Source organism: Balaenoptera physalus (assembly GCF_965194825.1).
Source record: "Balaenoptera physalus genome assembly, chromosome: 5".
Taxonomy (NCBI): domain Eukaryota; kingdom Metazoa; phylum Chordata; class Mammalia; order Artiodactyla; family Balaenopteridae; genus Balaenoptera; species Balaenoptera physalus.
In genome coordinates this window covers 17,758,829-17,782,622 of record NC_138884.1, presented here as the reverse complement: position 1 = coordinate 17,782,622, position 23,794 = coordinate 17,758,829, and the positions used below count along the sequence as shown (strand labels likewise).

The 23,794-nt window shown below is 35.0% G+C and overlaps 1 protein-coding gene and 1 long non-coding RNA gene across 8 annotated transcripts in view; one reads left to right on the top strand and one right to left on the bottom strand.

Moving 5' to 3' along the window:
* STPG2 (sperm tail PG-rich repeat containing 2) overlaps window positions 1-23,794 on the top strand; it is a gene marked incomplete at its 5' end in the record, with an annotated part of 608,527 nt that overhangs the window by 367,141 nt on the left and 217,592 nt on the right. The window lies entirely within an intron of this gene.
* Window positions 13,836-22,678, bottom strand: LOC309660853. Its single transcript, XR_014263681.1, has 2 exons — window positions 21,876-22,678; window positions 13,836-21,572 (listed from the first exon to the last, which is right to left on the bottom strand). It is a non-coding gene; the product is annotated as an uncharacterized lncRNA (long non-coding RNA).

The following is a 23,794-nucleotide window of genomic DNA, read 5'->3' as shown; positions in this document are numbered from 1 at the left end:
TTGCCAGAAAATGAGGAGGGTAGCAGACTAACGTCTTAAGAACTACCGGTCCTGCCTTCTAAGAGAAAGCAGGTGTATTTAAAGAAAAGTTTTGGGGTTTCAGTGTGACCATTGTCACATATAGTTGATTGTTTTGTTGAGGCTAGTTCTTTCCATGACATTATCTCTGACTGTTTCGGTCCTCTGGTTTTCTTGGCCCTCGGGTCCCAGTCAGAATGTTCCTTCTTTTGATAATTCTTGCTTTGTTGACTTCATGGCCTTGGGTTTCTGTGGTTAAGACAAGAGGAACAAGCAGAAACAGTGAGAATGCCTGCACACATTAATCAGTAACAAAGAATGCATAGTAACAAAGGATTTAAGTTTCAGCCCCCAGCAACGGAGGGAGAAGACGGAAAAACAAAATCATTCATCAAACAGTTTCAGTTTTGGGGGTCCTATTACATAATCTTTAATTTAGTGTACAGTTATTAATTAGTTCTATATGTTCATTGCTGGTGTATTTTCATAGTGGTTCCAATTAGAAAACTGAAAAAAAATTCACTCTAAGTATTATTTCTAAATTATGTGCTATATATGTAGGATTAAAATGAACTTTGGATATTTTTATTGAGGCATACACTTCCTACAATATCTAGCATTTCCACTTATGATTTTTTTCTCCCAGTATATTCACACATAAATCATAACATCTACAAAAATTTTTTTTAAAGTTATATAGTTTTTTCCCAAAGGGCATTATCTAATGGTGTATATATTGATTTTTCATGATTCTTTAAGATATTATTTTTTATGTAGAATTTTAATGAGAACTAAAACAACCTCCTAATCTTAGAAATGCCTCTGTTGATTAAGAGTAGGCTCAGCTGCCTATAAAAGAAAACTCAAAATAGATACAGAAATTTCTTCCTCTCTCACATAAAAGAGATAGGCAGTCTAGGGCTCTTACAGAGGACCCATGAAGTCACCAGGAACATGGGCTTCAACCAGCTTAGCATTTAGCAATCCTGGTCACGTCGTCCTTACCCCCCTAGTTCAAGAGGGCTATTCCAGACATCACATTCATTTCCATGTACCAGATCGCAGGGGTGAGGGTGGAGAGGAAAGGGTATCCCCTCTTCTTCTGAAGGAAATACCCCCCAAATTTGCTATAGAAAGTTGCTTTTGTAATCAGATAACAATTCTCTTTGTCACGCCAATGCTTATAGATACATGGCTATATTCAACTATAAGGGGCCCAGCTAAAAATTAGGATCTTAAAACCAATTAGCAGTCTCCACCACACTATCTTTTGAAGAATATAGGTATGCCCTCAAAAGTGTTAAAAAACAACAACAACAAAAAAACTACTATTAAATCTGGTTTTGTAAACTGTAGACAATTGGTCAGGCTATATTACAACTTAGTCATCATTTTTTTTTTCATGATTAAATTGTTATAATAGCTATGATTGGTTCTGCATCATCTGCTAAGAAAATGGGAGAGTAGGTCATTTCAAAGAGGGCTGATGGGACCAAATCCAGGAGCTCTTTACGCTGTGACCAAAGATTGAGTTCTCCACTGGGTATAATAGTAACTTGATAGTGCTATGTTTTCCGGATGGAGATACAAGCCACTCATATCCATGATTGGTGATGTGGAAAAGTAAAAGTACATGTAAATATCTTCCAACTTTAAAATAAAAAAAGAAAAGAAAATGGTAGAGTTATTAAAAAACAGTAAATTCCATGTCATACTACTCAACTTTTCAGTACATCAAACCATTTTAGAGTTCCTTTAAAGCATTTTTACTAGGTAGGTAACAATCTTCAGCTGCAAAGAGCCTTTGATGGTTTATGAACTGATAGTAACTAACTATCCATTAGGAGTATTGCTTTAGGACAATATTCATATTTATTAAAATGCTTCAGTAATTGACTTTCAAGAAAAAAATTTTTACCTCATACTTTTAATTTTGAAAAAAAAATCATGGAAAACTACCAATATAAATTTGTTAAAGATTGAAATCAAAATAGCTATCTAATTCAGAAAGTTGGTCATATGAGTAATTCTCTTTATTCAGAGTAGCACTGCTTATTCTTGTCTTCTGATGAAACTACTTAGATATGAGAAAATTTTAAAATGCAGGTTTTTGTCTGTTCTGGTTATAAGGGAAGCAAGTCATTTGCCCTAGGATGTAAGAATCTTGTGGCAGTACAGCTAATGATTTAACTTTGATTAATTTAGCAAGGCATAGAATTTTAAAATTTGTGGTAACCTTTGAGAATACATCCTCCAATGCCATCATTTTATGTTGAGGCATTATGGTCTGGAAAGTTTAAGTGACTTGGCAAGGTCACATTAATGAGTTAGTGGCAATGCTGAAACCAGGACTAAGGTTTTACTGCCTTTTAATCTAGTGCATTCTATCTCCCGTTCCCTCCCTTTACCCTCCTTCCTTCCTCCGCTTCCTATATTATATTAGAATTAAAATATTTGTGTATCATACCAGGTTCATATGTGAAAAGGAAATCAGGCCATAGTGGTTAGTTAGTGGCAGTACTGAGGGTAAAACTAAAGCTTTCTTTGCTCTAATCTAATGTACCCTGTTTCCACTGAATGTATTATCATCACTATTATAACGAGAATTTTGTTTTATGTAACATTTGAATTTCAGGGTTTAGATCAAAATTATTGGAAATGTATTGTTAATAAATGTTTCACATGTGAGAATGAATAAATACCTGCTTTGGTTAATCTCTTTAAAACTGGCAATAATGACATCAATAGTAATACAGTGCTTTGCTCTTTAAGGCACACTGTGTTAAAAGGACAGAATTGACCATTTGAAGTTAGGGAAAGTTGAGTGTTCACTCATTCCACAGCTCAAGACCTGTTTAAAGGATTGATTGCAGAATATTCAGTACCATCCCTTTCATTATGCTATTCTGTTTTGATTGTGAAAAACTCAGTCTGGGATCCAGAAAATTATATGTGAAATAAACACAGCCAAGTAAACTATGACTATTGCTTTAGCAATTTGAGCTATTTTGACCGATTTGCTGCTATATTTTATCAGCTTCCCCAAATAATCAACGAGAGTCTTACTTTCCTATGTTCTGAATTTTACGAATTGTACTTTAACTTTTCAATCTCCTTATAATAATACAGTTCCTAAATTTCTACTTCTTCCCCTTCCCTTCTCTTTCTCCTCTTCTCTTTTTTCATTATCATCAATTTGTAAAAAAAATTGATGAACCTTTGTTACATGAATGACCTATTACTATCTACAAATGGGGTTATGAAAAAGTAAGGCACTCTTGCCCTCAGAGAACTTCCAGTCTGGGTAGAGGGACAGAACCTGTCCTAGCAAAGACTGGTTAACATTTAAAAACTGGTATGAATAATAAGCATTAGAGAAGATCAGAGAAGGGCGAGATCACTAGTGAGTGATTAAGTCTATTGATAGAAACTTCAGAGAGAAATATCTACTAGAGACTAGACTTGAAGGATTTAATCAGAGTATATTATAATATGCATAAATTGTGGTAAACCCTTTGGGTCAGTGTTAGATATCCTGAAGGACATTTTGAGTACATTTGTGATCAACTACTTGACATTCTTAATTTATGATGAACTAAATCACCCTTTCAAGCAAATTTAAATTTAAAACACAAAATGAGAAAGTTCATTCTGATGATATAAACTGATTACAAAAATATACACTTAAAATATGTGTGTATATATATTACAAAATACCAGAAGTGTTTTATACACTATAGTAAAGAGATAGAATGTGATAGAAAAATCACGTCTGTTTCTGCACTTTAATTCTTTTCATACTTAGTTATGGGACCCTGCCAACATGGAAAGAAAAACAATATAAAGCTTCATATTCTTTAACTTAATCTTGGTAGAAAATATAGCTGAAGCCAGAGGCTACAAGCATCAGCTGACAGTTTAATGAAGACTCTTGAAAGAATAGGCGAGTCTAGGTGCTTTAAGACAAGCCCTGAGCAAGTCATTACATCTGTTTAGATAGAAAAAAAAAAAAAAGATTAGTGAATATTTATGTATCAGTTACCAAAATATTTAAGTTAAATATATGTTTATTTTTATCTGATTATCATAAATTTGAATTTTTCTTTAAATCTATTGGCTACAAAAGCCAAAGATCTTTCCTGTAATATTGAATCATTTATTTTTAAAGTCCCAAGGGCTGTTGACTTGTGACTGTGAAATTATTAAATATTCATTATAGAAGACTACATGTTAAAATGTTTGTGTGAAATACCTGCCTTTTCATTTAAAATTGTAAATTCAGTTGTTCACTGGAAGCTGATTTTACCTACCATACTTGTAATATCAACTGTGAAAGAGCTGATATCTTTTCCTATAACTTTCCTATATAAGTGGCTTCAGTTTGCTTGTTAGATAGAATGCATCAGGGTTTTTTCCCCCTACGGGCTTGCTTACAATAAACCTAGTGACTCTAATTCACTCATTTCTGAAAAACATCACATGTACAAGTTTTTTTCAGACATTAAGATGTGTTGTACACAGTACAGATTTTTGCTTAGGTTCAGGTTCAGAAACTGCTGCAAATATAGAGGTAACTGGGAAAGTTAAAAAAGACACTGATTTCCTGGATTTAAACACTGTTATAGAGAACCCAGTAACAAGATGCCTCCCTCACCCCCAGCAATGGATTTTAACATGAATTTTACAGTCTTTTAGTGTCTTACACACACCATTATGACATACCTTCCTGTAACTAGAAAAGGTAACTCTTCTTGCTCCAGTCAGTTCAAATGCATACTGACCTCTTTCAGATAAACCCAGTTATGTTCTCCTGAGATCCACCCCTAAAATTCCTTCCCTTTGACTCTGTATATCTTGAAAATGCCTTGCAGTGCCTGGTACGTAGCTATAGCAGCAACAGCAGAAACAGAAGTAGTAACAATGATGATAGCAGTAGTGGCATTACCAAACTCAGGTCTGGGTGCTCACTGCTCAAAAATCAATACTTGAGAGGCAAGTGCTAGTAGGAATGGAAAAGTTGCTTTAATCAGAAGGCCAGCAATCTGGGGAGAAGGTAGCTTCTTGTCCCAAAACCAACTCCAAAGATTTTTCTCTCGGCCATGAAAGTTTTTAAAGGGATAAAGGGGAAATAATCTCAGTTAATCATTGAGGTAGGGAATCCGATTCCTCGTGATCTCCCATTGCGTGCAGATTTGTCAGCTCCTTGTGATCCTTCTTTAGATGCTGTCTTGTTCACACAGTCTGTTCACGAGATTACTGAAAGGGAAGCTGAGGAAAAGATCTAGTCATCCGTTAAATACTTACCCTTCATTTCTACTTCTTTGATCTATGCAAAGAATCAACAGGTTAGGCAAGGTACTGTGTGATCAAAAGATTTGAAAGATGTGCTTGGGCCAGAGGTGAGTAGAGCATGTGGGCGGCTGGTTTAAAAGTTAGTTACAATATAGCTTTACGAAAGTGACAAGACAAAAGGGGTCTCCTGCTGAGCGTGGTTTTTTGCAAAGAGCTGCTTTACAGTAGTAGTACCAGCAGCGGCAATAGCTGCTGGATAGAGTTTATCTTTTTTAATATTATAGAAATATCTCTCACATTTTTTTTTGTTTAAAAACATTCTTGCTTTCATGTTGGGGTGTGCTGGTAACATGCAGTTCAAAATAAAATTGTTATTGATAACTATGTACAAGGCTTGTGTATCTAAGTTTATAAGTATGTAGAATGTATACTTACCATCTATTGCTGTTGTTTGTATGATTCACACAAGAAATTCAGTCCCATTACTTTTTGGTTACACTTCCTATCTGAATATGATGTGAACTAGAGGAGCAAATTAAGTGAGATGTTATAAAATACTTGCCTTTCTAGTGCAATCCTTCGATCCTTTTTTTTGTCTCAATTGAGCCCTTTTCAGAGAGGCTGAATAGAAGAACTCGGGGTATGTTATCTATTGTTTGGTCTCATTACAGCCATTAACCACAGTCAAGGTGCCTTTCAGGAAGAAAGGATGATAGATAGATCGCATTCTCAGGATCACATTCCCTGTCATGGCGAACAAAAATCAGGGAGGTGGGAGGTAGCAGAAGACAGAGTGCGGTGGGATACAGGTGCACCTTTTCCAGAGAAGAGCAAGATGAATGTTCTCATTGTCACTGCAGCCTGCATTTCGTTAGTCATTAGTGTGACAGGTCCGTAATTGATGACATGACATGGGACCTGTTGTGAGGCTTCTGTGCCCTCCTTTGAAACTACTCCTGTGTCCCTTAAATAGTATATGGTTATTTAATGTGTCAGTGCATCTGCCTTCATATCTCAGTCTAAGCTATCTTGGTAATGACAGAAAATCACACCACTTGTAACAAGGGAAGACGATATTAAAGTTTCATTGCTGTATTGACTGCAATTCTCAGCAGTGGTTTCTTACGTAATAATAGGCAAGGTCAAGAATAAATTTATCAGAGTAAGAGAAAAGAGCATAATGTGGGCTCTCAATCTGCTGCAGAAGTATGCTTTGTAGTCTACAGCTCATTGTTTTACTTATATGCTTTCTCTAGTTGCACTATTTAGATTGAGTTTCAAAGTTCTGTTTCAAGAACTACGACATTATATAGATCATTGTGGTGCTCGAAGGACAATGGTGCTTCAAGGACAAAAGACAACCCTGCCTGAAAAGCTTTCAGCATTACACCCCCTACCAGACTCTTAATCACCCTCACCACGATGTTCCCATGGTTACGAAATTCCTGAGCCCACCTGGGCGACGAGACCTGTCCCAAATAAGGAAAGGCATCTGCCCTGTCCCATTCCCACCCTATAGAAGGAAGGTACATGTGCCTCAACCAATCAGTAAATGAAATTTTCACCTCGGACCATTCCTTTGTTTTCTGGCTATAAAAACTGATCAATAGCACATGTTTGGGCTCGACTCTCCCAGACTACTAGGAAGTTGGCCCACTGTTCTGGCAGCGACCCTTCCCTCTAATAAATTCTATCTTCTTTGCATTCTGCCTTGTGTCTGGAAGTTCTTTTCCAACGCCTTTGGACCACAACAATCATCTGAACAATTATTTAAATACTTGAGCAAAATAACTGAATGAGCAAATCATGACTAAACACTTTGATTCCTTTTTAATAATTGTTTGAAAATTATTGAATCTTTCAGGAACTGCTGGAAAATTTGTTTTACTTTAATTCTATATTTAGGCTTATTTTATAATTACTTATCCATTAATTAATATTGTCCATATGGGAATTTTTTGAGAAAATTACTGGAAGAAACCACAGGGGTGAAACATATGTAACATTATAATAAAAACATGTTAAATTTTTAAAAATGAATTCTTACGATCAGAACTTTATTACTCATCAGAAAAGTTATCAACAATTCAGTGAAGTTTGTTTTCTTGGATAGGGTTTTTTTTTTTAATGTTATAAAGGATTTCTTTTTCCCTTTAAGTTTTTAGTAATATAGAGGTAATAAAAAGTATACTTTTTATAGCAGTTATCTATAATGAGAAGCCTTCCACAAGTTGGGAATAAATTGAATTTTTGTATGTTAAATTTGGCTACTCACATGTAGAGTAGCTTTACTGTAGCTATTTTAGTATGTATAACCTCATTAGCATTATAATGACAAGCTTCCAAAGGAAAAATTACAATGACAATTAAATAGAGCATCCGTGATGATACAAGTCAAAACTACATTCTGTCAGTATATTTCTGATTTCCTTGCTGTTCTTCAAACTATACTCCCATATCTGATTTTACAAGATTATGTCTTTAACTGAAGCATTATTAGTCACCTCCTTCAGACCTATACCTAACTTTGAATACACTCTACATGAGACCATAACGTATGCATCCTGGTGACCTTTAAGTGTTCATGAACCAGTGTACATGAGAATATATATATTTTTGTTGACTAGTTAGGTCAGAGTTTGTGAAGTATTTTCTTAACTAAAAATCCATTAGATAGCCATCAAAATGCCTGGAAAGATCCTTAAGATACATTTATCTACTCTCTTCTTTATTTGCTAAATACACATTTTCTTCCTTTTGTTTCTGAAACAATACTTCCTCCTTGTTTTCTTTCACCTCTTTGAGCATGCTTTCTGTCTTCCATGATGTTTCCTTCTTTGCCTGCTGCTTTAATGTCAGTCTACAGATGTTTGCCAGAGTTCTGTCTTATCCTATTTTCTTCTCAGGTATCATAACTTTATTCTCATTTTTATACCACTTAATCTAACTTTTTATAATCCCCCTTTTCTTATGAGGATTGGGTATATGTTCCTAGTCTTCTACTGAGATCTGCTCCTGAAATACCTGCTGATAATGCAAACTGTTCTCAGAGGGAGTCAGTTATTGTCTTTTACCTGGATTATTTTAACAGGCTTCTAATTCTGTTACTGACCTCTCCATCTGATAGTTCCAGGTATCTTCCTAAGGCATAGATCTGCTCATTTCACCCTCCTATTAAATCACTTTTCTGGCTCTCCATTTCCAATATAGTAAAGTCCAAATTCCTTAGCACAGCCATCAGAATGTTTCACAGTCTGGCCACTGTCTATCTTTCTAGCATCTTTTCCTGACAATTTCATATGGAGGACTGCTGCCTATTCCCAGAATATGGCATATACCTCTGTGTATTTCTTCCTTTACTTTGATTTGGACTGCTGCCTTGAATGCCTTACCCAGTTTTTCCTCCTGACACCCTTTTCCTTATTCTTAATTTTTTACATAAATTGACTCATACTACATGTAAACTTTTGAAGCTGGATCTTTTGACTTAATATTTTAAGATATATCCATGTCAAAGTAGATTTTGTTTATTGCTTTTAGTTGTTGATAATATTCTGTTATATGAATAATTCACTGTTTTTCATTCTTTTAGTGAGGACAAATAGGTTGTGTTTATTTTTTTCCGCTTTGCATAAAAATGCTACAGAGAATAATCTTGCCATGGTATCTTTGAACATATGTGCACAATTCATTAAGTAATTAATGAATTAGTTTCGAATGGCTAATCTGGGGACCTGTGGAGAGTAATGAGAGGATGGTGAAACGTAGACACCTGTCATCATTTTCCAAATTTTCTTTACTTGAAATGTCCTTGTATAAAGTATGATAGCGTCAAAATTCCCATGTTATGCTTGGTTTGGCATGTAGTTATATGATGCAAATAAATGTGAGGAATGGAAAGTTTGAAAAGAATCTATTAATCTAAGTTTTTCTGTGCCATTGCAAAGTGTGATACCATTTTACCTAATAAGGCTCTCTCATTAACATGCCTTAAATGCAAGTGCAAATACAAAATTTTGAAAGTTAATCTATATTGCATTGCTTTCTTTGTCTTAAATTTTGGAAACAGATTAGTGCTTGAGGAGTTATTTATTCCTAATAAACCTATTGTGTTTTATACTGAATTCTTACTGTATACTTGCTTGCTAATTGCATTAGGTCATACTGTTTCAAATGCCACAAAACACAAAAGAGTAAGCAACTGCATCTATACTTAAAATATTATCCCATTTACCCTTCTATTTATATTTTTGTAGCCTTAAAAATGTTTCTTGAAGTATTTTAATAATTGAAATACTTCCATATAAATTGAAGCACTATTGCATATTACAGTGGTCCTTTCATTTTACTTTGTGTAAGAATTGCCTGGGGAGTGTGGTAAAGTATGTACTTTTGGTTTCTACTATGGAAGATTCTGTCTCAGGTGTATATTTTGAATATTAACTTCATGTCCTTACCACACACAACTACCACCACCTCATTTTGCTCTGGAACCTGACTTCTTCAGAAACATCAGTTGAGGCAAAAGATGGGGTGCTGGTGATCATGGGGATGACTGTGGTCATGGTGGCAGTGATGTCGGAGGTGGTGGTTGTGGTGGTGGTGATGGGATGGAGCTGGCATAATTCAGGCCTTTGGAATCACGTTGTCTTGAATTTGAATCCCAGCTCTAATACTTACTATCTTTAATATCTTGGTCAGATTAGTTAACCTCTCTAATCCTCAGGTTCCTCATGTATAAAACGATGATAATGATTTCCCTAATTCATAAGGTTTAGCACAATACCTGGCCTGTAGTAAATACATAATAAATGCCAAGTATTATATATGCCTGAAGTGGCTTTGTTTCTTTTCTGATTTTGTAAACAACATTTTGTGGGTGGATTTTCTATGGAAGAACAGAAATATATTTAAAACTCTAGATCCTTGAGTTTCATAAATCAAAGCCAAAGAGTATTCAGGTATCCCATTTTTCTCATTTCTGTAAATATTACTTAGTGATACTTTAACATCAGAAAACTTAAAAGGCACTTCTGAAGGAAGTATTATCTAAGTATCTATTCTTTGTCCTGAATGCGAATCAATAAAAGGGTTTCATGTTAACAGTGCATGTTCTGGAGACTAAATTTCACTTTTTTTTTTTTTTTTTGCCACTCTATGAATATCTCATTCTCTCAAAGGAGATACTGAAGTAAAAAACTAGGAAGCTTCTCATCAGAAATACACGCATGCATACTCTTGAGAACTCTGGAGAACCTCACAGGGGGAATACTGTATGTTTTCACTTCTATGTGGAGTCTAAAAAATAAAACAAATGAGAAAATATAATAAAACATAAACAGACTCACAGATTCAGAGAACAGACTCTTGGTTGTCAGAGGGAAGAGGAAAAGGGGCAAAATGGGTGAGGGGGATTAAGTGATACAACCACTATGTATAAAATAGATAAGATACAAGGATCTTATCCTTGTACAACACAGGGAATATATTATGTAATAGCTTTAAATAAAAAATGACCATGTGAAGAGTTAGTAAACTATTATAGGTTCACTTTCCCAAAGATTTGCACATTAGTTCTTCTAGTATTTTAAAATCTAAATTCCATTCCACTAAAAACAAAGTAACAATTCACAATTTGAAAGTTACAACATTTTTGAACTTATAAAAATATTTTACTTGTAACTTCATCAGGGATTCTTAATCGGTGATCTATGAATTTTTAAAAGTCCATGAAATTAAATGTGAAATATTATATGTTTGAATTTGTATTTAGCTTTCATCAGGCTTTAAAACACAAACCTCTGAGCTCAAAATTGTTAAATGACATTAATCAGTAAAAGTATGTTCCCCAGAGTAGATATTTTGTAAAATTAAAATGAAGAAAATCCATCATGTTCAATATTATTATTTTGTCAGTTTGTTCTTATTATTGCTTGCCTATAAGTCGATTTTCATTCACTTTCAATGTTGTGATAATTTAAAATCTGTTTTTTCTTTTATTCTTCATTATTTAATTTACTTTCTCCTATGATATATTGACTTCTCAGTTTATATTTAGAACTTGGAATGTGGGATAGCTATTTCTTTATTCTTGGCGAATTATTTCCTTCATTTTTTTTTTTTTTTTTTTTGACAAGAAAGTAGGATTTATCAGTGGGCGTGAGTAAGGAGGGGACAGCGCCAAGACTCTCGCAAGTGCAGGGCCCACCATGTTTCCAGGGGCCACGATTAGGGATGTACTTGACCCCCACAGCCATCCGGGATGAGCCGCTTTCCTGCCACCATGTTTTCAAATTCATAGGCATTAAACTTAGTAAATCCCCACTTCTTGGAGATGTGGATCTTCTGGTGATCAGGGAACTTGAACTTGGCCCTGCAGAGGGCCTCAATCACATGCTCCTTGTTCTGCAGCTTGGTGTGGATGGACATTATGACTTGGCCAATGTGGACCCTGGCCACTTTGCTCTGGGGCTTTCTAAAGGCACCGCACATGCTTGTCTGGAGCCTAGATTAGGGACAACATGCCAGCCATTAATGTCCACCGGAAAGGGCTGTCTCCAAGGTCCCTTAGGGCAACCCATACAGGCAACAGGCTGCATACACTACCGAGGAGGCTGCTGTTTGCAGCCATTGCGCACCAGGCCCCCATGGGGAAAAGAGCACAGTCGGCTTAATTGGCTGCAAATCCATCATTTTTTAAATGGTTACTTTCTAATAAAACTAGGCTGTGGAAGTCTGGAAACCAAGTGTTAAGACCTACTTGCTAAGGAATGCTCAACAGTTAGAGAATTCCTTAGAGCAGGACTGTGGAGAACACTGCTCTTCAAAGCGTGATATGAGGATCCACACTGGTAGGTGAACTCTTTGCTACAAGTCCATGACTAGATGGGGACGAAATTGCGAGCAATTATTTAGAAACTTTAATAGCAATTTGACATTACTTTGAAATCCAAGGGCATGATTATTTTTCTGTTAATTCACTTTACTGTTATTTTGTAAGAATTCTGGTCTGCAGCATGAACTGTAAATTTTAAAACATGGCTCTTCAACCACAGAAAATTTGAGAAACAGTGGTATAGACTTCTTGGCTCAAGCTCACAGCTTCATTTGTCCTGTTACAGTAATTAACAGAATACTAGAAGAGAAATCATACTTTTCTTCCAGAATTTTAAGTTTTCAACTTTATGAAACTGGGAATGATGTTTTATATTTTCCCACATATAAGAGGTATTTTGAATTAGTGCAGCGCTTTGCTGGGCAAATTTAGGATACTGCTAAAATACAAGTATTTTGATGGGGAAAAGATTTATTCTCTTTTCTTATTACATATATGTATATAAGCATTAACCGCTATGAAGCATTTTATGAGAAGTAGAGAGACTTGTCACATGGAAGAGGTAGTTGGTGCTCTGAGAATGAATGGGAACATGAGAGAAGGAAAGGAGAGCTGAGAGTTCAGTCTTAGCTTGCAAGTCTTATCAAGTCCATTAGAATATAGATGGGGGAAATTAGAAGGTCAGCTGGGAAACTTAGGAATTTAATAGAATTATTAAAGCATTATTTAAATAATATTTATTAGTTATAACTAAGGTATTAATTAAATATCATTACATTAATATGTATTAATGGAATGCTGAGAAGTAATTTCTACCATGATGGGATAGTGATCAAAGTAATCAATTTAGGTCCCTGGGTGAGAATGTAGTAGAAATTACAAGAGGCACTATGGCCAATCAAGATAGAGAATATACAAAGATCACAGAAAAATGGGGTTGAGAATCCTTCAGGAGAAATAATAATTTCCTGAGAAGGAGTAGACTTAACCAGCACATCTGGATGTAGAGGCTACTATTTTCATGATTATAGTAGTGCTTTAGATGTTATAGAAATGAAGAAGAATTGCTACACATTCTTTCACACTTCCTTCAATTTGTAGGTGGCATCTATATACTCTTTCAAATTTAAGTGGGCTTCCAAATTGTTTACGGCCAACAGAATATAGCAGAAACAACAGTGCATGAGTTCAGAGGTCAAGTCCTCAAAGGTGATGCAGCTTTTACTTTATTTTCTGGAATATTTGTGTTTGGAGTCCAAAGATTCCATATAAGAAGTCTGACTACCTTGAAGTCAACATTCTGGGAGGAAGCAAAGCCGCATGGAGGGGTCACATATAGGAGCTCCAGTCAGCAGTCCTAGTCTGTGAGTTATTTCCTCCCTAGCACCAGATATGTGAGTGAAGGAGGCTTTGGCTGATTCCAGCCCCCAGCTGACAAATGAGCCCCAGTTTCACATTTTCCTACTTGAGATATAATAGGGACAAATCACCTCCTGCCTGTGCTTTGGATCCATAGAACCCAGGGCTTTAATAAATGTTTTTAAGTCACTAAGTTTTGGGTTAATTTGTTATGTAGTATTAGAAACTGGAACAGATGTTAATTTACATTGTGTCTAATTTTTGAGCTAAAGTTAAAGGAAGTTTTAGAGACACTACTTGTTTTATATTTATATTTATATATATATATATATATACATATATATACATGCATGCATGTGTGTGTGTATATAAAACATATATATATAACTTAAAACTATCAGGTAATGGGTACTGTGGAATAAATTTGTATGGTGTTTAGAGAGCATTTTAGAGTTCTTTTACGTGAGCACTTAAGGCCTTAGAGTTTGGTTTTATTTATGTATTTTTAGTTTAAGATTCATTCACAGCTCATACTTATCTTGAGAAATATCTTAGATGGATAAGACTGTCTTAGAATGACAAGAAACCCATACCTTCTATTTCAAATCCTTAAAGTTTTCCTGCTTCAAGTTCTGCACATCTTGAATCTTCTTCTCTGTACTTTTTAATAGACTTTATTTTTTGCAGCACTTTTAGGGTCACAGCAAAATTTGAGCAGAAAGTTTAGGTATTTTCCATAGAGTTCTTGCCCTGACACATGCACAGCCTCCCCTATTATCAATATCCGCCCAGCAGAGTGGTACATTTTTTGTAAATGATGTGCTTACATTGACATCACTATCACCCAGAGTCCATAATCTATAACAGAGTTTACTCTTGGTGTTGTACACCTATATGGGTTTGGACAAATTTATAATCACATATACCCATCATTATAGTATTATACAGAGTAGTTTCACTGTCCTAAAAATCCTCTGTGCTCTGCCTATTCATCCTTCCCTCTCCTAACTCCTGTCAAACACTGATCTTTTTACTGTCTCTAGAATTTTGCCTTTTCCAGAATGTCAAATAGTTGGAATCCTACAGTATGTAGCCTTTTCAAGATTCCCTCTACTTTTATTTTTTGCAACTTCTCATTCATAGTTCTCAACCTAAATATGAAGTCCTTTCCTCAAAAAAGTCTTCCTAAATCCACAGTCTATATCATACTCTATGTTAATTTTTCACATTGCAGTTTTAATTCTTCCTTTGCAGTACTTATCATAGTTTATGTGATTAGCATCTATCCCCATTAAAATGTGAAATATTTCATCACTGGTATCATTCTTCTAGCTAGTATAGGGCCCAGCATATTTAGGTACTCAGCAAATATTTGTAGAATTTTTGAAATAAATTAATGAAACCTAGTTTTCCTATACCAAAATACATTAAGTATATGAACATAAACTGACAAAGCTGATTCCACAAGCTATAACATAAATTCAAATTTCGATTTCATTGGTTTACCACACCTTATACTTGCATAGGTGCTCCAACAATACATCATTTTGTCTTATATTTTTAATCTAGTATAGTTTATCGTATTTTATTTTGAAACTACCCCAAAATTGTTATGTACAAGATTTGATTTTTCTGTGTCAAATAATGTACTTGTTTATGGGGCATATTTTGGAATCTCCTTCAAATGTTTTAATAGCCACCTTTCACGTATCTCCTGCTGAAATCTGTTTGCTGGCAGTTACTAAAATTAGAAGTATATAGTTATTGGATTTCATAGCTGGTAGAGATGAGTGCAGATAGTCCAAACGTTCATTTTACAGAGGAATCATCTCAGAGTCTGTGACTTGTCTAGGGCTACAGAGCTACTCAGAGCCGAAACCTCCTTGAATTCAAGCTTTCTTAGTTCAGTACTCTGGGCCACTGCTTCCACAACTCTTTCTTGGTATATCAGACCTAGAAAAAGTAGTGGCGGATTGGGAAAAGTAATGTCTGCAGCATAGCCTAGAATTGAGAGCTTCGGTTTTTTCCTTTCTTATTCATGGTCTTTTTTTCCCCGTTAATATAACTTCTTTTCACTAAAAGTACATATTGTGAATAGCATTCCTCTTTTAGGTATTAAAATTGCAAGAAGTACAGAGAACTTAGACTTTACCCCTTTCATCTTTATTTTAAAGAACATTTGATAGCAGATACCCTGTGTCTTCTAATTCAGTGTTCCCAAATTTATTGAAATTCTGGCATTTTCTTATCCTGGCATACAAAATCTCAGCCTCAGACAGTAGAAGGTATTATTTCGATATAATTCACTCTAGAGAATGATATGATGGGTAAGGACTGTGGAAGACACACCGTGCCACAATGGCCTTGGCACCACTAATCCACTAATCCTAACAACAGTCATGCCATTCAGGAACTGGGATCCTCATTTTATTGATGAGGAAACTGGCTCAGAAGGGTTAAATAACTTGCCCAAATTTGCTGCTCGTAAGCAGCAAAGCCAGGTATATCTAGTCTAAAGCCTACATTTGTGTTTGTTTTGTTTTGCTTTCACTACACTAAGCTCCCTATATTATTATTAATTGTTTTCCTAAACTGTCAAGAATGACAGTTTAACCAAGGAATCATTGCTGTATTTATGCTAGTTATGAATAGATTACATCTAGGATTTTTTTCATCATTTTAACAATAGATTGGGATTTAAGTCATTTTTGGCTTCATAGAAATAATTCATGAAATCATTTTCAGAAAATAACCTTTCCATTCAAATGTGTATTTTGTTATTTTAAGTAGCTTGGCCAAGTGTGCTTTGTGGTTTTTACCTGGAATGTGAATCCCTAATCCAAACAAATCTCACTTGTCAGAATATAGCTAATGAATTAATAACTACATTGGTTAATCTATGAAATAGTTGTAATTCAAAAAATTATCATCCTAGCCTCTTCCATTACTAACTTCGTGATTTAGGGCAATTTATTTAACCTTTTTGAACCTCCATTTCCTCACCTATAAAATTGGGATGATGGCAGTAAACCCCTTATAAGGTTTTTCTGGGGATCACGTGAGAAAATGGATATAAAATACTTGGCACCATGCCTGACCCAGAAAGTGCTCAATAAATCTTTTAAGCAGATCTTACTTGTCCTGTCTGTGGATTGAACAATTATAGTGATATGCCCTGATCTGGGAATGTTGCCATTTTTCAGTAGATGTATTTCGTGAAAGAATATGAATAAAGGACACCCTTTTTCATCCATGCTGGGAGGTATTTAAGAAGTCCCTAATACCGTGTGTCACGTTCCTCTTTAGTTCCAATAGGATTGTTGCAGGCAGTATTCTAGTTCTGGTGATTGTATGTGATGAAGTACATAAAAGCTCTTGCCAAGGTGGGTGAGGAGGTGGAATCTTAGTAGGTTAATTGCTCAATAGCTACTAGGAAAAATCTAATTTAACAGATGCATCAATATAATATGAAGCCTCATCTATAAATGCTCTGCTCCCTTAGGAGGATCATGTCCAAATTACTGGTCAAAGGCTGAAAGAAACCATATTACGATGAATTGTTGTTGGGATATGATAGATGTGTTCTATCTCAAGTTAAGAGAACATGCGCTAGTGTACCATAGCTTTACTCTTCCAATTCTTTTAAATGTGTGTCCACTAGGTCAGTTAAGCCTGGGCAACATTTCCCCCCTGTTTACTATTTATCATGTAATACAAAGGGGGTCATGTCCAGTACTGCAGGTAAACTGCTCTGAAGACAAAAATAATCATTATTATATCACTGAACTGGCTTTGATACTTATAGGATATTTGCACTGGGCCAAAACCCTTTTCTTTTTCTCTCCTTATTGTGTAAATAAAGCTTTAGCTGAACTAGCTACCTCAAAAGTAGAAAGGTAATGCATTCCGAGGCTTCCCAACAAGCTTCATGAGCTGACATGAAATCTGAGAATATATAAGAACGCAGTGCCATGTGAGAGACATCCTAAAAAGATAAGTTTACTTCTTTTTATGAAGTAGATCCCTCTCCAGTTCTGTAGAGATCTAAAGTCAACTTTTATAAATGAAGTAAGAAGACCCTTGGATTAAACTATATTTCTGTCTTCAAATGGTTTGTAGTAGTTAGTCCAGAGCCTGCATATGTTCTATCCAAACTAAATAACAATTAAAATGTCACTCAAATACTGAAGTTATTTTGTTGTTTGTTATACGTATATAAATGGTTAATGAATATATTTTTTGATGAGAGTTCTCTAACAGGTCCCCTTCAGTTCCATATAAGTAGGGATGTGGAACCACCTTGGTTCCTAGCTGTGATTCCCAAACAATTTGGTCACCAAACACTTTACAGTCTTAAAAGCTATTGAGGACTTCAGAGAGCTTTTCTTTATATGGGTTATATCAATATTTAATGCAGAAATTAAAACAGATAATTTCTTTCAGTATTTATCAATTCATTGTTTTTCTGCTGGGTTATTCCTCCCCCAAGGTACATAGAATGCCTAGTCAAATGAGTAGGGGAAGAGTGTGTGGATAATAGGGACAGAAAACTCTAGGATTTATATTTTTTAAATGTTATTTCTGAAGCATATGTATTTATTTGAGAATGTTTGTGTATATTTCCTTAATACACCCACTGGCTACAACAGTCTCTGCTATTTTAAAGTTTAAATCTAGTAAGTACATATTTACATACATATGTATGTGTATGCAATAATAACTGGTCTAGTGATTTTTTAAAGAAAATTTAATTTCTTAGAAAAAGCAACTCTCTACACAGTCTACTGGTCAAGTACTCCTTGCAATACAAAGTGTCCCATTAATGTCCATATTTTCTTAGTTAAGCCTGGTACTCTGTCCCCAGTAGCATCTTTCTCCTCATCCAGGAAATACAGGTACTGCTGAGATGCCCTTTACTATTTCATATTCTATGAAAAGGCTAGACTTTCTTCCAGTAAAACAGCTGGTACAATTACTCTACGACTTACTCTGCCATGAAGGAGGTTCAGGGGCCTATTTCCTGGTACTTGTCCTTCCACCTGTGCCCCATTTCCCTGCAGTTTACCAGGCCATGCTGTTTTTCAGTAGCATATGACATAATATTTTCTGTATATTGGCACAAGCATGGATGATTCTGCTTGATCTTGCTTCTCTCAGTAGTTTTCAATTCAACTTAATATATTTGGAGATAGTGTTGTAAAGTTATTAATGAGTCATATACTTGAAGACAATGGGTGAAATCTATTGTACCTTAAAAACAATATTCCAAATTTAAATATTGCAGGCATATAACATATTTAGTGTTGACCCAACCATCAAAGCACATTATAGCGGATATCTTCTGTTATTATTTCAAAATATTGGCATTCTAATTATTGGAAGCCTTATCTATGAAATGTGATAAAATCCGGACGTTTTTAGAAAAATCCATCATCATGTTGAAAAGAGTGCTGAGAGTGAGTCTCCTTGCCTTGTAGCAAATCTTCAGGAAAAGCTTTCAGTTTTTCCTCACTGAGTATGATATTAACTGTGGAATTTCCTTATGTGGCCTTTATTGTTTTGAGGAAGTTTCTTGTACACCCATATTGTTGAGAGTTTTTATCATAAATGGATGTTGAATTATCGAAGTCTTTTACTACATTATTGAGATGATCATGTGGTTTTTATCTTTCATTCTGTTAATGTGGTGTATTGAATCATCCTTGCATCCCAGGGGTAAATAATCCCACCTGGTCATGGTCTATAATCCTTTTAATGTGCTGTTGAATTCAATTTACTTGTATTTTGTTGACTATTTTTGCATCTATGTTCATCAGGAATATTGGCCAGTAGTTTTAGTTTCTTACTGTGTCTTTGACAATGAGGAAATGATAGTCTCTTTAGTAAACAGTGTTGGGAAAACTGGACAGCCACATGCTGAAGAATGAAATTGGACTCTTATCTCTCACCATATACAAAAATCACCTAAAAATGGATTAAAGATGTAAACATAAAACTAATAGAAGAAAATATAGAGGAAATGCTTCTTGATATTGGTCTTGGCAATAAGTTTTTAGATATGACACCAAAAGCATAGGCAACAAAAATAAAAATAAACAAGTGGGGCTACATCAAATCAAAGCTTCTGCCCAACAAAGGGACAATTAACAGAGTGAACAGACAACCTACAGAATGGGAAAAAAATATTTGCAAACCATGTATATGATAAGAGGTTAATATCCAAAATATGTAAACAATTCCTACAACTCAATAGCAAAAAATGAAAAAACCTAAATAAAAAATGAGCAAAAGACCTGAATAGACAATTCTCAAAAGAAGACATACAAATGGGCAACAGGTACATGAAAAGGTGCTCAATGTCACTAATCGTCAAGGAACGCAAATCAAAACCACAATGAGCTATCACCTCACAACTGTTAGAATGGCTCTTATTTAAAAGACAAGAGATAACAAATGCTGGCGAAGATGTGGAGAAAAGGGAGCCCTTGTACACTGTTTATGAGAATATAAATTGGTACAGCCATTTTGGAAAACACTATGGAAATTCCTCAAAAAATTAAAAATAGAAATACAATATGATCCAGCAATCCAACTTCTGGGTATATATATCCAAAAAAATGAAGTCAGTATCTCAAAGATACTGGACCCCCATGTTCACTGCAGCAATATTCACAATAGCTAAGATATGGAAACAACCTAAATGGTCATAAAAAGATGAATGGATAAAGAAAATGTGATACATACACGCAATGGAATATTATTCAGCCTTAAAGAAGAAAAAAATTCTGCCATTTGTGACAACATGGATCAACCTGAAGGACATTATACTAAGTGAAATAAGCCTGGCACAAAAAGACATATACTGCATGATCTAACTTATGGGTAGAATCTAAAATAGTCAAACTCAGAGAAGAAGAGAACAGAATAATAGCTGTCATGGGTTGGGAGGTAGGGGAAATGGGGAAATCTTGGTAAAGTGTACACAGTTTCAGTTACGCAAGATGAATATGTTCTGTAGATCTAATGTGCAGCTTGGTGGCTGTTGGTAACAATACTGTATTTTATACTTAAAATTTGCTAGGAGGGTAAATCCTAAGCATTCTGACCACACACACACACACACACACACACACACACACACACACACAGAGAAAGTGTTAACCATGTGAGATAATGGATATGTTAATTAGCTTGTCGTGTTCACTTCACGGTGTATATATATATCAGAACATCACTTTTATATCCTAAATATAAAAATTGCATTTGTCAATTATACCTCAGTAAAACTGAAAAAAAAAGGCTATTGCATTTGTCCTGAGAGGAGGGATCTGACAGTTACTTTGTCGCCTCTCTTACTTAAGTACTTCCACTACTCAAATCATCTCCTTTCTTTGAAATATGTCTGTGTCCAGTGTTGACAGGAACACATACCAGAAACCTTCATGGCATTTGGATAGAGTCACCTTTTATTTCTGAGGACATAGGGAAAAAATGTGAAATGTTCCCATGGTGTAAACAGTGTGAGTCATAGAAGTGGATTTATAATGTTATGGGTTATGCTGTGCCAGTACTGAGCACTGCATCCCAGTGACCAGGGCCTTCATGCATCCTTTAACACATTTATCTTTGTGAGTTTGTTAAGTGCAGGGTCTGTAAGCACAGGGCATCAGGCAGAGGCCCGTCTTGCTGGTTCTGTGAGCAGTCCTGAGGGTTGTAGTATGTGGTTACTGCAACTACCACCGACAGACAACTGATCTTATATTTTAAGATATACATCTACATAGCTCTTGCGATTGCCTCTAAATGTCATCTTAAAAATATGAAATAATGACAAATGTTACTTAATAACTAGAGAAAAATGTGTATCCTAAATTATTCTAGCTTTGCATCAACTACTTGATTTTAAAGTGTATTTCTTTTGACTTATTCTATTAAAATATGACAAGGGATTATGAGACTATACTGACATGAAGAATAGCATAATTTCTGCTCTTATAAAAACTAGTATGCGATATTGTAGCAACATCAGTGATGGATAGGCTGTTAAAACTGAAGTAAGGGGGCTTCCCTGGTGGTGCAGTGGTTGAGAATCTGCCTGCCAATGCAGGGGACACGGGTTCGAGCCCTGGTCTGGGAAGATCCCACATGCCGCGGAGCAGCTGGGCTCGTGAGCCACAACTACTGAGCCTGCGCGTCTGGAGCCTGTGCTCCGCAACAAGAGAGGCCGCGATAGTGAGAGGCCCACGCACTGCGATGAAGAGTGGCCCCCACTTGCCGCAACTAGAGAAAGCCCTCACACAGAAACGAAGACCCAACACAGCCATAAATTTAAAAAAAAAAAAAAAAAAAAAACTGAAGTAAGAAATAAAACAAAAAATTCTGCCAGTTGTTTCAAGTGAATACCTAAAGTCTCTTATTTGGTGCTCTAGGCATTATTAAAGTATAGTTATAGTGAGTTTTATACATTTTTGATCTTCATAAACAAAAAAATGGAAATGTCTTCTTCTCTTGGGATTTTATTGCCTCCAGCATTAATCTAAGAAATTGACATTGGTCTGAATAAGAATTAACCGAAGTGAAAAGTTATGGTTTGGTTTAATAATACTATCAGATCCTGGAAATGGTAAAAGAACAACTTTAATTTTAGTGGTATTTTTCCTACAAAATACACATAAATATATACCATTAATGAGCTTTGTTTAGTAAAACTAGTTTAGTCCTCATGCCATCAGTAATGCAACTCTAATGTAAAGTCTAAGTTACATAAACAATTTACAAGTTAGTATCATAATAAATACAAATATTTTGGTCGTTTTCAAGTGTTTATCTGTTTGATGTTTGGTCAATTCCCTACATTGTAAAAATTAAAGATGTAGCCTTTTAGCCACTATAGGCTTTTATATTAGATTCAACATGTTTTCACAATAAAAATAGACTTATAATTCATTATGGTTATAAGGCACATACTATATAAAATTTAGAGTAGAAAAAATTAAAAATTACCTGTGAATAGTGAATTAACCAGAGTTAATATTTCTCTTTATACTGTCCTAGATTTAGATTTATACTAAAAATATATATTTATCCAAAACTGAGTCATACTGGATGTGCCGTTTGGTAAACTGCATTGTTGACTTAATGATATATCATGCCCAGTTTTCCATGTCAAAAGCATATATGAAGATTATCATTTTTAATCTGTGTAATATATGTGTATATTATGCAAACAGCACTTTTTTTGGTCATTATGTTTTTTTCTGATTTTTACTATTATAAACAAAATTAAGATAAGCTTTATTTAAATATATTTGTGATCAGTTTTTCTATTGTTGTCTAATGATGTATTCATAGAAAAATCATCCAGTCAACAAATTTTATTGACTATCTATTATGTGTGAGCTAGTCTTCTCAAGTCTAGGTGCCAAGGAATAAGGCAGACAAAAATCCTTAACCTCATGTGGCATATAGTTTAGTGAAGGTAACAAACTATAGAAATAAATAATGATATTTAATAAATAAATGGTGATATATACTGTGGAGAAAAAGAAAGTGTGGGAGGGTGATCGAAGTGTCAAAAATGGAGTTGCAATTGTAAATAGGATGGTCTGAAAGTAAAACTGTTGGGTCAATGTATATCAAACACTGTAAACATTTGGGCTTTTTTCCATAAACCTTTTATCAGTATATTCCTACCAATGTATGAGAGAATTTCTCACATTATAAATAAACCAAATTTTAAAAAATACTATTTTATTATACTTTTGTAGTTTTATTAAGATATAATTGACATAGAGCACTGTATAAGTTTTAGATGTATGGCATAATGAATTGACTTACATAAACATAATTTTAATATGCAAAATTTGAATTTTGCATCACATGGTTATTAATGAAGTTAATTTTCATGACTGTGGAACATTTGTGTATTTTTAATGTAAACTACCAGTTCATTTTACCAGTAGAATTACTATCATTTGCTCCTTATAGCAGAGACTATAGAAACTCTGCCATTTCTCTTGAGATTAACCATTCCATTGAGTGCCAGCCAACTTCCAGCTGCCAGTATCTGCATCTATTTTCTTTAAGAGAGTTCTCTAACAGAGCAGACCACAATGCTAGAGAAGTAACACTCTTTAGGGCAGCTTTGCACCAAAGGCCAGCAGGAGTTGGTGGTAAATACCCCCTCCCTCACCCCTGTGTTTATGTTTCTTGAGGCCTGTGTTTTACACCATTTCCTCAAGCTTCCCTGTAGGATTAAGCTATTGTCGCCCACAGTGGTAGCTGCTGTAA